Source organism: Phacochoerus africanus, chromosome 13 (assembly GCF_016906955.1).
Source record: "Phacochoerus africanus isolate WHEZ1 chromosome 13, ROS_Pafr_v1, whole genome shotgun sequence".
Classification (NCBI taxonomy): domain Eukaryota; kingdom Metazoa; phylum Chordata; class Mammalia; order Artiodactyla; family Suidae; genus Phacochoerus; species Phacochoerus africanus.
The window spans coordinates 63540236-63554778 of NC_062556.1; the positions used below are offsets into that span (position 1 = coordinate 63540236).

The following is a 14543-nucleotide window of genomic DNA, read 5'->3' on the forward strand; positions in this document are numbered from 1 at the left end:
TGCTATTCAGTGTGAAATGCTTTGAGATTGAAATCTGGGACGGAGTTAACTTAGCTCCTCACTCAAGAATACTAGTACGCGGCTCCCTCTCGCCACGCGGGGGCGCACCTGATAGAATGGGCGGGGCCTGGGACCGCCGCACCTCCGAGTCTCAGGTGTGTGTGTGGGGGGGGGGGTGCCTCGCCCTCACCCACCCAGTTTCAGCCCTGCGCGTGCGCAGCAGCGCTGCCTCGCAACCCGGTGCACCCCCACCCCACCTGCGCGCCCCGGAAGCGGCTGCTTGCGGGCCGCCCCCTTGGAGGTGACTGGGAATGGCTTTTTGCATTTCTCGCTCGCCCTTCCAGTCCCCATTTCTCCCTACGCTGGAATTAATAGACCAGGTTACACAGGTGAATCACATGAAATCCGAATCCCTGTAAATTAAAAAGGAACAGCTGTGCCGAAACCCGGGATCGAACCAGGGACCTTTAGATCTTCAGTCTAACGCTCTCCCAACTGAGCTATTTCGGCGCCCTGTCCACTTCCTCTAGAGTAAACTATCACTGAACTCTTCACATCCGCCCCTTCTGTCCCGTCGTAGCAACCATTTGTAGTGTTTCTTTTTTGTCATTTAAACGGTTATACGTATCAAAATTCTCCATGCTTTTCGCAAACCATGACTGAGTGCACTCTATACATTACTTACTTTTTCCCCAATAATCTGAACCTCTAATCCTCAACAGCGGGCATCGTAAACGAGTCGGTGTCCCCGCGGCGGGACTGCAGGGATGGGTTGGCTTGGCCCGGGCGGCGGCAGCCAGGCGGAGCAGCGCTCGAAAGCGGCGGCAGCCGCTACGTAGCAGGGGGCGGCCTGCGTGCCCCGCCCACCTCCCACCCCTCACGCTCCGCTCCCCGCCCCCCGCCCCCAGGGCCCGGCAGGTCTTAGGGTCCTCTCCTCCTCCGGACCCGGGTTCCGTCCTCCCTTGGCTGCGATTCCAGTGCAGTATGGTCCCTTTGGCGAGGCCCCGGCCCAAGGAGGTAGACCCCTCCAGCTGTGACTGCACACTTTTGTCCCGATTGGACTGGACAAGAAGTAGATCAGGGCATGGAGGCAGGATTGCCGCCTCCTTGTGAACCCGGGTCCGGGAAAGGCCCCCTTAACCTACCACCACTTTGCACCGAGCAAGCCAGGCGCGCGGTAGAAGCTTGGCGAGCTCATGGAGGACGCTCATCCAGTGTCAATACTACTTCCTACACCTGCTGACAGATGTCTCCGAGGCACCCGCTACGTGCCAAGTACAGACATTCTGCAATGCCCAAACAGCCTATTGTTGTTTTTTCTCTCCAATTAAATTGTAATTCTCTGAAGGCAGAGGTGATTATCTCACTGTCTTTTTACCTGCTTGAGTGGAAGTTTCACAGGCAATTTTCTGGGATGGGTGGATGATGCATATATACCAATGAGAACGAAAAAGGGAAACGTTTTGAATGTAGGAAGTGTTTGCAGGCTCTAAGGTGTTGAGTCGCTTTCTGAGTTATGTTGTTTTGTCTAATCCAAACGGAGGAGCTTGAGATTTAAAAGAAGCGACTGGCTAATAAGGAAGGAAAAGGGATCAAAGCTCGGAGATGGACAGAGTTCTGCGTAGGCTTAGGGAGGCTTGGGTGGAAGTAGGAGAAATTTGGAGCAGTTGCCTTGTGTGGGTCAAACATAAAGATATAGGAAAGAGGGTTTTACAGGCTTTCTTGTGTGCATGGCGCTACCTTTCATATCCTCAAAACACTGCAGGAAAGGCTTGAACCGGGATGACTAGCAAAGTGGCAGGTACGTTTTGATGGGACTGGGGTCGAAGGAGAGGAAGAGGTCCAGAGTCTGAAGGGAAATGGATGGGAGATTGGAGAGAAAAGTGAAGGAAGCTACAATCAATAAACTTCATGTTTCACAATCTAATGTGATAAGATCCTTGGGCAAAGGACAAGACAATAGAAACTGTGCTGTAATAGCGACCTTTCACTGAGTAAAGGTGGCTTTCCGAATGTAAGTGTTGTGATGTGTAGCATGGATTTCCTGGGTGGCCACACAACCCAGCTTGCCCAGGACAGTCTTTGTTTACATCTGTTGTCCCAGGGTCCTGTCGTGGTAGTCCCCTCCCCCCTTTCACTGGTAAAAGTATCCTCGGGTGAATGGAAAATAAATGGTGTGATCACCCAACTAATAAACTATGCAAAAGAATCACAACGTGGGGCTACATAATGAGCCCTACTAGGTTTGTCACTACTGGAACGATTTTTAATATCATCTCAATGTTTGTCATTGGTATTTTACAAAGGAGACTGAAAGCTTCCAGGATTTAGTGTCATAGTTCCCAAAACGTGCAGCAAAACACCCTGGGACACTCTGTGCATTCACAGGGGGCTGCAGAATAGTTTACGATTTTCAGGGAAACAGCGATGCTGGACATCTGTGGGACACGGCACAAGCTGCTACGTGGTTCATGATTTCAGCCACAGCTCACTCTACCGTCCTTTCGGTGACGTCATCTCTTTGCAAAGCTAGGTTTTCAGCTGTTGTGATAAAAATCAAGGGCCCATGGCAATAAATGTGCAGCAGGAAATGAGACGAGCAGTGTCCAATCTGCTTGCAAGACTGGAGAACGTGGGCCCTACCCAACAGGCACACACCTTGCATTGGTAAGTAATGATGGGTGTATAAGAACGAAATAAAACTGTAACTTCTCTTCGGATTTATGTGTATAATTTTTTCCAAACAGTTACAAAGTCATTGGACATAAATACTTAATAAGTTGTTTGGGTCTGAGTACTTCAAAAAAGGAACTATTTGGTATTTCTTTTGGCTCGAGTGCATTGGAAAAATTTACTGAGACACTAAGTGCATTAAGAACAGGGGAAGTATGGAAACCTCTCGGGTAGTGCTTTAGTGTTGATAGCAAGAATGAAAGTTATTACTGTGTTTGGGAGAAAATCTGCTTTGCTCGGCAAAATTATAGAGGCAAAAAGAACCATCAGATCTTCCACAGAGACCGAGTGCCAAGGGCTAAAGTGAAGCGAAAAATCCATGAACGCACATCACAGTAAGAGGGAATAAATGATAAAGAAGTTGGCATTCAAATCAGTAAATGGATGTCGAAGAAGGATTCCATGTTGAAAAGACGCTTTGGCTGTAGTCCTGTCTTCCAAATGAGTGCAAGGATTCCGGCCAACTCCGGTCTAATTACCTATGATAACCACGGAGACTAATTATGAGAACTAAATGGAAGATCTAAGGATAACAAAATTAAAGGCAGTATGTTGTATAGAGTTATCATATCTAATAAATTTATGAACGGCTATCAAATGATACTCTGTCCTTAACTTTGCTTGTGAGGCCCCCCCAGTCCCAAAAAGTAGCACTTATTTTTATTTGCCTCTGATTTGAATCAATATTTCTTAAAAGCATTAAAAATATGGGAGGATAGTAAAAGGACATAGGCGCCAGATTGAAAGGGGGCTTACTGTCCAGATCTGGGACCATACGAGCACCAAAATAAGCGAAGTGATAGATTATCTACCCCTTGAATAAAATAAAAATCCATGAGTACAATAATGGAGGGAGAAGGAGACTGAAGGTTCTGGTTTACAGATGAAAAACTGCCATCAGCGGAGAAGGGTGGAGGGAGTGGTGGCCTTGGAAATCACCATTTTCCAAGCATCACAGTAAAACATCACAGTTCGGTCGAGACTCATCAATGGATGATGCTAAGTTTGAGGGGAAAGTTGCATGATGAGCAGGATCGTTGCTCCATCTTACAGTATATCTCCGCAGATTTCTTAATAGTTGTGGGGGGCAGGGGAGGGATCGAAACTATACGGTGGGAAAACAGAACAAACTGTGATCTGGCCACCAAGATGAACTTCACCAATGAAGAACATTAAAGCACTGTCCTCACAAGGACACAACTTGTTACTTACACCCTGGTCCAGCCAGAGATGCATAATCTGAATCTACATGAGGCAGCAGGAGTTCCCTGCTGGCTCAGTAGGTTAAGGTTCTGGCATTGTCACTGCTGTGGCTTGGGTTGCTCCTATGGCACAGGTTCAATCCCTGGCCCTGGAACTTCTGTGTGCCTCAGGCATGGGCCAAAAAAGAAAAGAAAGGAAAGGAAAAATCATGAGGCAACATTAAACAAATCCCAAAATAAGGCATTCTAGTAAATGACTGGCATGTATTCCTTAAAACTGTTCAAGTTAGGAGTTTCCGTTGTAGCTCAGCAGATTACAAACCTGATGAGTATCCACAAGGATGTGGGTTCAATCCCTGGCCTCCCTCAAGGATCAGGAGTTCCCTTGAGCTGCGCTGTAGGTTGCAGACAAGGTTCAGGTCTGGTGTTGCCGTGAGCTGTGGTGTAGGTCGCAGATGTTGCTGTGACTGTGGTGTAGGCTGGCAGCTGCAGCTCCAGTTCAGCCCCTAGCCCGGGAACTTCCACATGCTGCAGCTTATGAAAACAAAGAGCTGGGCAACTGTTCCAAGTGAAGGGAGGCTATAGAGACATGATAACTAAACATAATACATGATCCTGGTCTGGTTCCTATTCAGCAGGGGAAATGCTTTAAAGGTTGCTATTAGGACAATGAAAGAAATTGGAACATGGGCTATAGGTTACATAAAAGTGTCATATCAATGTTAAATTCCCTGCAGTTGGCAATCACAGTTAGGTGAGAGAATATCCTTGTTTTTAGGAAATTTAGACTGATGTATTTAGGGATAACGAGATACCATATCTGCAATTTACTCCCAAGTGATTCAGAAAAATAAACTAACAATGTGGGTGCAAATACACACATACCCAGACCCAGCAATAGAAAGAATATGAAAATGTAAATGGAAAAAAAAATAAAAGTAGCTGAATCTGGGTAAAAGATACATGGGACTTTTTTGTACCCTTTTGTAATTTGGAAATTCAGATTTTTTTTAATATAAAAAGTGTGCTTTTCTTCTGGAGCCAGACACCCTGTTAGAATCATAGCAGGGCTAGCTATGGAAGAGAATACAGACTTTATTTAGCCTGACCCACAGATTTTACATATCAGGAAACTGAGGCCCAGATACGCTGTAAGCAGCTTGCTTAAGGTTACTGTTCTAGTCGGCTTGGGCTGCCATAAAAAGCACCGGAGACATTGGGAGGGTGGTGTGGGACACTTTAACAACAGAAATTTATTTTCTCTCAGTTCAGAGGGTGGGAAGTCCAAGTTCAAGGTGCCCGCCCATGAGGTTCCTCGTGAGAGCTCGCTTCCTGGCTTGCCGATGGCTGTCTTTCCTTTGTGTCTTCAGGTGGACTTTCCTGGCGACGTGCACAGAGAGAGGGGTGTCTCTCTTCCTGTTTTATAAAGCCATCAATCCTACATGGTTAGCACCCACCCTCATGACCTCCTTAACTTTACCCCTTAAAAGCCCTAACTCCAAATGCAGTCACAGTGGGGCCTAGGGTTTCAACGTGACAATTCAGTCCATATCAATGACACAATTAATTTGGAGCAGAACTATTGATTGATAATGCATATTCTATAGCTTGCACCAAAAGCTTTTAATTTTTTTGTTAAAGAAAGACCCTACATCAGTTAAAAATTGGTGTGAGATTAAGTCTAAATCTGGAATCTGGAGGTCAGGGCTCAGCTTTTTCTTGCAGATGCTTTTTTGTGGGCATGTCTATACTTTTGACGTTATCTGTATATAGGAAACCATACCTTGCCTTGATAGATGGAAAGGGATTTTTCCAAAGTTACGTATTAACACTGTAACTTAGAGGAGAAGTATAAAGTTAATAGGTTACAAATATCATCAGTGAGCTGAATTGATCCAAAAGAAGTTAATTTATTTAAAGCCATTAAACCACAAGTCGATAAAGACCTTATTGGTTTCTGTTTTTATTGAATCACAGACATCAATATGAAGCCTCAGGGTATACTTACCAGGCCAGAAACAATTAAGTAAATTATACTCAAGAACAACCTTCCAAGCTTTTCCTATGTTCTAATCCAACCCTCCCACATCCATCAAGCAAACGCCTAACTAACCATGTGGATTTTGCTCAATGCCCTAAAGGCCAGAAAACTTGGACTCCAGAGCTTGAGTTTCAGAGGCTTGGGCGCCCTTTAAATACTTGTCAGCTTAATTGCTTGTTTCTCCTTTTTGATGAACTGGGCCAGCCTCCCAGCTGCATCTCTGCTCCATCTTCCCACCCTCGTCCTCTCCAGCAATCGATTAAAGAGCAAGGCTGGTTATTCACCCAAAGAAAGAAGGCAAAATAAACTTAAGACAGGGCTTTCCTAAATCCCTTGTTAATGAAACAAAACAAAACAAAACCCCAAGAAATAAATCAGTCTCTTTCTTTGCCCCACTGAAGAAGCACAAGATGGCATTAAAGGACCAGCGGCTCAGAAAAGGAGGCCACAGAGGCCCCTGTGCTATCTGGTCCTGATGCTCTTCCACCCTCCCGGGTGCCTCGCCCTCTTGGCTCTCCCTTGCTTTCATCCACTTTTTCAAGTCCCGCTTTCTGTATCCATACACCCCAGCTCAACTCCCTCCACGGGCCACTTCCTGATGCACCTCACGTTTGCTTGGGACCCTGGGCGACAAGTCAGCTCTTCTCTTCCCTTCCTCCGTCTTCCTTGTGCAGAGGCCAGAGTTCCTCTCTAGGATGCTTTGGGTGGGAGGGAATGAAGGGAGAGAGGGGCTTCGGAGCTGGGCTGTTTCGGTGCTCTGAGCTCCGCAGTGGGAGGCGGGAGCTCGGTGGGACGCTCTCTCCTCTGTCCTCCAGGTGGAGCTGTGGGGAGCATCTCCAGGGCTCTTCTACGGGGGACAGTAAGCAGGGTCCTAACCCACGAAGCTATCCAGCCCATTCCCATTATTAGCTATTGGAAAATTGACTACAGTCGGTTTTCCTCAACTCCACAAGGCCGCATAGGATTCAGAAGGGGCTGCAGCTCCAACCCACCAGTGTACAGTTTTCCCATTGAGAGTCCAGTGTCCAAAGCTTCGAAGGGGCAGGAAGGAATCCATCACATCACAGATGGAAGAGCCCTATTCACATTCTTAATTTATTGCCTTCTTCATAATGATTGAGAGGAGTTCCCATCATGGCTCAGTGGTTAACGAATCTGATCTAAGAACCATGAGGTTGTGGGTTCGATTCCTGGCCTCGATCAGTGGGTTAAGGATCCGTCATTGCTGTGAGCTGTGGTGTAGGTCACAGATGCAGCTCAGATCTGGCGTTTCTGTGGCTCTGGTGTAGGCCAGCGGCTACAGCTCCGATTAGACCCCTACCTAGTCTGGGAACCTCCGTATACCGAAGGTGGAGCCATAGAAAAGACAAAAAAAAAAAAAAGACAATGATAATAATAATGATAATGACTGAGAGATTGGAAAAGGAAGAATGCTTTGACTTGGGAATGACTGAGATGTCCCTGCTTGCCCCATAAGGAATATAAGTAAAATCAAAGTATGTTTTTCTCTCATTCCTACAAGAAGTGAGCCCTAACATTTAATCACATCAGTGCTTATGTAATATTTACAAAATGACCTCATTTTGATGGGCTGGGACAGTGGCCTCTATCCCATGTGTGAGTTGATAAAAGCCCAGAGAGGCTAACGATTGTCAGTGTTACACAGTCATTTGGTGACAGGGGTGGCACTGGAATTCAGTTCTGAACCCACAGGCTATGGCTGTCACACGGCACTATGCTTCCCCCATATTAGACCAGCTTTATTGAATTACACAGTTTATTCAAATCTATGGTCCACAAATACCATATGATATTGCTTATATGTGGAATCTCAAATACAGCACAATTTTTGAGATCGTGCCTGCAAACAGAAACAGACTTACAGACATGGAGAACACACTTGTGGTTGCCAACAGGGAAAGGGGAGGGGGTGGGATGAATGGGGACTTTGGGGTTAGTAGATGCAAACCATTACATTTAGAATGGATAAGCAATGAGGTCCTACTGTGTAACACAGGGACTATATTCAGTCTCCTGGGATAGACCATGATGGAAAATAATATTTAAAAAGAATGCATCTATATGTATAACTGAGTCACAATGTTGTATAGCAGAAATTGGCACAAAATTGTAAATCAACTATACTTTAAAAATTGTTTTAGGGAGTTCTCTGATGGCCTAGCAGGTTGAAGCTCCTGCATTCTCACTGCTGTGGCTCTGGTTGCTGCTGTGTGACATAGGTTCAATCCCTGGCCCAGGAACTTCCACATACTGCCTGCCACATACTGCCTGTGTGGCAAAAACAAAACAAAACAAAAAAAACCCAAACAAACAAAAAAAAAACATGTGGAGTTTCTGTTGGAGTTCCCATCATGGCACAGCAGAAACGAATCTGACTAGGAACCATGAGGTTGCAGATTCGATTCCTGGCCTCACTCAGTGGGTTAAGGATCCAGCGTTGCTGTGGCTGTGGTGTAGGCTGGCAGCTGCAGCTCCAATTCGACCTCTAGCCTGGGAACCTCCATATGCCTCGGGTGCAGCCCTGAAAAAGAAAAAATTGTTTCAAAAAATCTATGGTTCACATGCATTTGGGGGATGTTATATTTTTTTTTGGGGGGGGGGTTTAGGGCCACATCTTAGGCATATGGAAGTTCCCAGGCTAGGGTCAAATTGGAGCTGCAGCTGCCAGCCTACACCACAGCCACAGCAACAGCAATGCCAGATCCAAGCCACATCTGCGAGCTACACCAGGGTGGCACTCCAGGGATGTTAGGTTTTGAGGCAAGTGGTCTTGCCCTCGGGTTAACATGGAATCTTGCTATTTACACTAACCTGGCTTATTCGCCCAGCACTGGAGGAAACTTTATACCACTGTTGCTCTGAGACTCTTGAGGCCTAATTCCTTTTAGTTCACTGCCTCCTAATAAAACTCCAGGTTCAGCAAAGGACCTGCTAGGAATTATTTATACTTCAGTGTAAATAAAAGTCTTTCAACCCATTTTTCTGGGCCTCCTGGTGCTGTAATATAATGTGAGTAGCATGACCTATGAAGCCTTCTTGCCAAAAAAACGTTTGACCTGAAACGATGCAAGCCTCTAGGTAGACATAACATCCAGTTTACATGAAATTCAGGAAATGGAGAAATACATTCAATGACACCATGAAGACATAACTAGACAAACCCAGAGTATGAGACATTCTCTAAGACATCTGGTCTTCTGTCCTCAAAATACCTATGTTATGAAAAAAAATCACAAAGACAGGGAGAGCGCTTTATATTTAAGAGACTAACAAGACATAACCAAAAGTAATGTGCGAACTGTTCCTGGAGCATGGTACAGAAGAAGAAAAACACAAACAAAAAACAACTATGACTGGTTGAAAAAATTTGTTTTTCTCTACCCATTTTAGCTTCCCTGGATGGAGGCTTCTAAGTTAGGCTGACAAAACACAGATTAACAAGAGAAAAACGAACAGAAGTTTATGAACCTATGGGCTTCATATACACATGGGACTAGCCAGTGATGAGTAGCTCAAAGGGGTGGTTAGAACCTGGGCTTCAGGAGTCCTGTCCTGGCTCGGTGGTAATGAACTCAACTGGTACCCATGAGGGACCTGGTTTCCATTCCTGGCCTGGTTTCGTGGGTTAAGGATCCAGTGTTACCGTGAGCTGTGGTGTAGGTCACAGGTGTGGCTCAGATCCCGCATGGCTGTGGCTGTGGCTGTGGTGTAGGCCAGCGGCTGTAGCTCTGATTCACCCCCTAGCCTGGGAACCTCCATGTGCTGTGGGTGCGTCCCTAAAAAGACAAATTAAAAAAAAAAAAAAAGAAAGAAAGAAAAAAAGAACTTGGGCTTATATGGCATCTTACATAGGTAATAAGACAAAAGCAAAACACCACGTTGCCAGGGTAGCAAATTGTGGGACAGTAAACATACAGGGAAACGATGGAATATAGGACCTTTTTGTGAAGTTCGTTACATAGATTCTTCTGGTGCCATTTGTGGGCTGATTGGAGTGTCCAGTTGTCTTTGGGGATTAACTTCTGTCCTTCCTGGCAGGGAGGGAAGCGGGGACATCTTTACACCTTAATGTCCTGCTTTTAAGCAAACGGAGGAGGACAGAGAGCTTAGCTTATATCTTTATCTTCTCAATTGCCTTCAGCTCAAAATATCTTATGCCAAAGTGGCATGTGTTGGTGGCATATTCCAGCAGCTTTCTGGGAAATATGGAGAAATTTAAATATGTATATTAGAAAATGATTATTAATTTACTTAAGAGTGAAAATGGTATTGTCACTATGCAGAAGAATGCCATAATTTTTAGGAGATTTATGCTGAAATATTTAGGGTTGAAATGCTATGATGTCTACAACGTTTAAATGTCTCAAATACACACACAGATAAAATCTGTATAGCAAAATGTTACTAATACTTGATTCTAGGTGAAGCACTACATCTTCCCATTTTTCTGTATGTTTTAAATCACTCATAATAAAACTTTGAAAAAAGATAAATATTAGTTTCCCAGATCCTGGAAATGTCTGAATTTCAATGGTACTTTTTTTTTTTTTTTTACTAGAGATTGTAAAACTTTGTTCCTTATTAGTGGGACCTTGGGCATCAGAATGTAACTAGAAATATACTTTGTGGAGATTACTGTTGTGGCTCAGCAGTAAGGAGCCCAACAAGTATTCATGAGGATGGGGGTTCGATCCCTGGCCTCTCTCAGTGGGTTAAGGATCTGGCATTGCTGTGGTGTAGGTCACAGATGTGGCTCGATCAGTTTGTGGCACATGCTGGCAGCTGCAGCTCCGATTCAACCCATAGCCAGGGAACTTCCATATGCCGCAGGTGCAGCCCTGAAAAGCATATATATATGTGTGAGAATTAGAGGCCCTTCCCCAAACCCATAATCAGTCTAAGCAGCCCCTTTGTCCATCTAAGGCTGAGGTTTGTCTTCTATATTCCAGGACCATATTTTTGGAATCACCCAATCAGGACATATGGTCTGACAAAGGATTTCTTTTACGTTTTTTTTTTTATTTTTCCTTTTGTCTTTTTAGGGCTGCACCTGCAGCATATGGAGGTTCCTAGGCTAGGGGTCAAATCAGAGCTGTAGTCACTGGCCTATGCCACAGCCACAGCAACTCGGGATCTGAGCTGTGTCTTTGACCTACACCACAGCTCACAGCAACGCCAGATCAAGTGAGGTCAGGGATTGAACCCCCATCCTCACGGATGCTAGTCAGGTTCGTTAACGACTGAGCCATGACGGGCACTCTAGATTTCTTTTTTTTTTTTTTTACTTTTGCTGTTACGAACACAAAAGCCTTACAAAGACATAAAATTCAAAACGTGTAGATATGATTTCATTTGTTTAATATACAGTGCATCACCTTTCTTGAAAAAATAACACAATTAAATGAAATTATGCTGTTTCAGGAAGACTGTAGTCATTTCCAATGTGATTTACAGCAAAATCTTTCTTTAGCTTTACAAGGTCAACTCAATAATCTATCATGACGTATGCTGGGGATAAAAATGTCTTTCTCGTCTTTTATTCTTAACTTTTAATTTCCTTTTTGAATAAGGCTTTCATTTTTGACCTTCGTAATTACTAAGGAAAATCAGATTGCAGTAATTAGAATATTGCAGAAACATCATCTAAAACTATGGTGTGATGAGCCCGTGAACTTAAGCAACCACATTTCAACTCCTGAGAATTTTGAACTGATTTGATTTTAGCTATTTTGTACACTATTCTCTTTTTATGATAGCTGAAATATTTGCACAATAAGACAGAGGTAGCACACTTGCTTAGAATGTTATGAGGGCAAAAGGAAAACTTGGAGTAGCAGATTAATTTAAGGGAAATGTGCAGTTTCTAATTATTAAATACACATGGGATTTTCGCTTGACATGTTACATTCAAATAGCTAAAATGAAAGTTTGACTTTGGATGCTGTTCTCCAGGCAAAGAAATACTGCTTTGTATTTTCTTTTTAGGGCCGTACCTGCAGCACATGGAAGTTCTCAGGGCCAGAGCTGCAGCTGCAGGCCTACACCACAGCCCCAGCAACACCAGATCCAAGAGGCATCTTCAGCCAATGCTGCAGCAGCTCAGGGCAACGGCAGATCCTTAACCCAGTGAGTGAAGCCAAGGATTAAACCTGCATCCTCACGGACACAATATCAAGTTTTTAAACCCTGAGACACAACAGGAACTCCCAAATAGGTTTGGTTTGGTTTTTCTTTTTTGGCCACCCCGTGGTATATGGAGTTCCCCGGCCAGGGATCAGATCCGAGCCACGATTGCAGCCTACAAGCCTACACCGCGGCTGCAGCAACACTGGATCCTTTAACCCACCGGTCCAGGCTGGGGATCACACCTGCGTCCTGGTGCTCCAGAGATGCCGACAATCCTCTCGCACCCCTTGCTTTGTATTTTCACCCTAGTTTCTTCTATTTAAAATATCTGAAGGGCAGACCCCCAGAACCATTAATAAAAGTTTTAAATTTGCTGGACATAGAAAGATGTTTCTCAAGGGCTTCTTTGGCCTATCATTTTAAATTCCTTATCTCTGTAAATTTTATTCAGCATTTTAATTTGAAAAAGTGATTTCCCTCCTCTTTCACCCCTATAGATCTTTCTCCCAACTACTGTCATTAAGTGAACAGTGTTTTCATTCCAAGTTAATAGATGAGGAACTAAGCAAAGTTATAGAACTATTCCTAGACTTTTGATTAGAGGGTTTTCCAGCAGTTTAGAGCCAAGAGAGAGACCATGAATTAGAATTGTTACCTTTGCTTCTCAAAATTGGCCTAAGTCAGGTTGATGAAAAGGGGGCTTCTTATTTCTGCATTTAGGATAGTAAGATTACAATAGAATCTTTTCCGCCGTGGGATAAAACTTGTTTTTTCAGAGTCTGTCAGTTGGAACATAATGTGTTTGTCTATAAACACAACCGCATTAGAAAAGCCGACCTGTGAAGCTAAGAAAAGATCAAAGAAGAATTATTCCAAAATAGAAGTTTCTACTGTCTAATCCAAGGAAGGATTAAAGATCCGTCCCAAATAGCAACAACATGTGAATGAAATCAGCAGCAAGCACAAGACCGGGGGGAAAGCTTCTCCAGGTGTACCCTTCTCCCAGCACCTCCACCTGTTCACCAACCTGAAGGCTTGTCACACCTTGCTGGTCAAGAGTTTTTATAGTTTAATCTTCAGGCACCCCGCCCCCCACCTCCAATCTCCCGGCTTCCTCTAGGTCAGTGGGTGGAGCTGAAAGATCCCAGTCTCCCCTCCCTTGGCCTTTCCAGGAAACACCCTCCCCAGATCCCAGCTAGAGGCACCACCCTAAGTCACTTCAGTAGCATAAACAAGCGTGATTTAAAGGGGCTCCTCAGGAATAACAAAGACACTCCAATCACTTAGGAAAGACCAAGGTTTTAGGAGCCTATGACAACGACCTCATAGGTTTCTTACTGTACCACATCCTCCTTAGGGCTTCACTGGCCCTGCATCCTCCTTAGGGCTGGCCCTAACTTTACTCAGCTCCTTGAAAGAATGGTCTAAATTCCATTTCTCCATCCCTCTATCCCGAATCACTACTCAGTTCTTTGCTATCCAGATATTCGTCCCCACCCACCCCCTCCACTAAAATAACTCTAGGAAATTTGCCTGCACGTTGACAAAACCAATGGTTCTTCGCCTTCCTGAACTTCAGCTAGCCACTTGCTTGTTATTGAATGTCCCGTTGTCTTCTGTGGTATTATTTCTTCTACTCCGCTATTTTTGCTTATTTATTTTTAACCATCCCTTCTTACTCTTCTTCCTGGCTCCCCTGCCTGCAGTTAAGACCTTGGTATTTCTCACGGTTGGTCTATGAATCATGCTGCCCACCATCAACTTTGCCATTTCATCTGTTCTCCTTGGGGGATTGAACCCAGTCTGAGGGTTCTCATAGCCACTTAACTCCCAAATATGTGTCTGTAGATCTCAAACCCTGTCCACCCATCCAAACATCAGATGCATACGCTTAAGTATTACCATTTCCACTTGGTTGGCCCACAGATCCTAAAGCTCAACATCTCCCAAATATTTCTTACCTTCTCCACGCTTTCCAATTCAGCATTTAAAACCTTAAAATACCACCCGAGTCAAGAAAGTGCACCTCCCACGTATAATCAATCAACAAGTTTTTTAATCTGCAGAGTTCTCGCATCTGTCGCTGATGCTACCCGTTGGCAGTGCTGTGCTTTAGGCCTTATCATCGCCAGTCTGATTTACTGCAACAGCTTCATCACTCGGATCCCTCTGGGAGCTCAATCTTTGCCTTCCTTTAAATTCATCTTTCACACTGTTGCCAGAATGAGCTATCAAAAACGTAATTCTGCAGTCAATAAAAATGGCAAAAGATCTCATAATATGTAAAAGCGTTCATGATATATTGCTCAGTGAAAAAAAGCGGGCTCCCAAACAGTGTGTCCATTATGATTCTATTTTGGCTTTTTAAAATGTTTATATATGTTCCAAGAAATGAAATGAAGAACATACATCTAACTATC

General features: G+C 44.3%; 1 non-coding gene across 1 annotated transcript; it reads right to left on the reverse strand.

The window, feature by feature from the left end:
• Window positions 1-437: 437 nt before the first annotated feature.
• On the reverse strand, window positions 438-510 carry TRNAF-GAA (transfer RNA phenylalanine (anticodon GAA)). Its single transcript has one exon. It is a non-coding gene; the product is annotated as a tRNA-Phe (tRNA).
• Window positions 511-14543: the final 14033 nt, after the last annotated feature.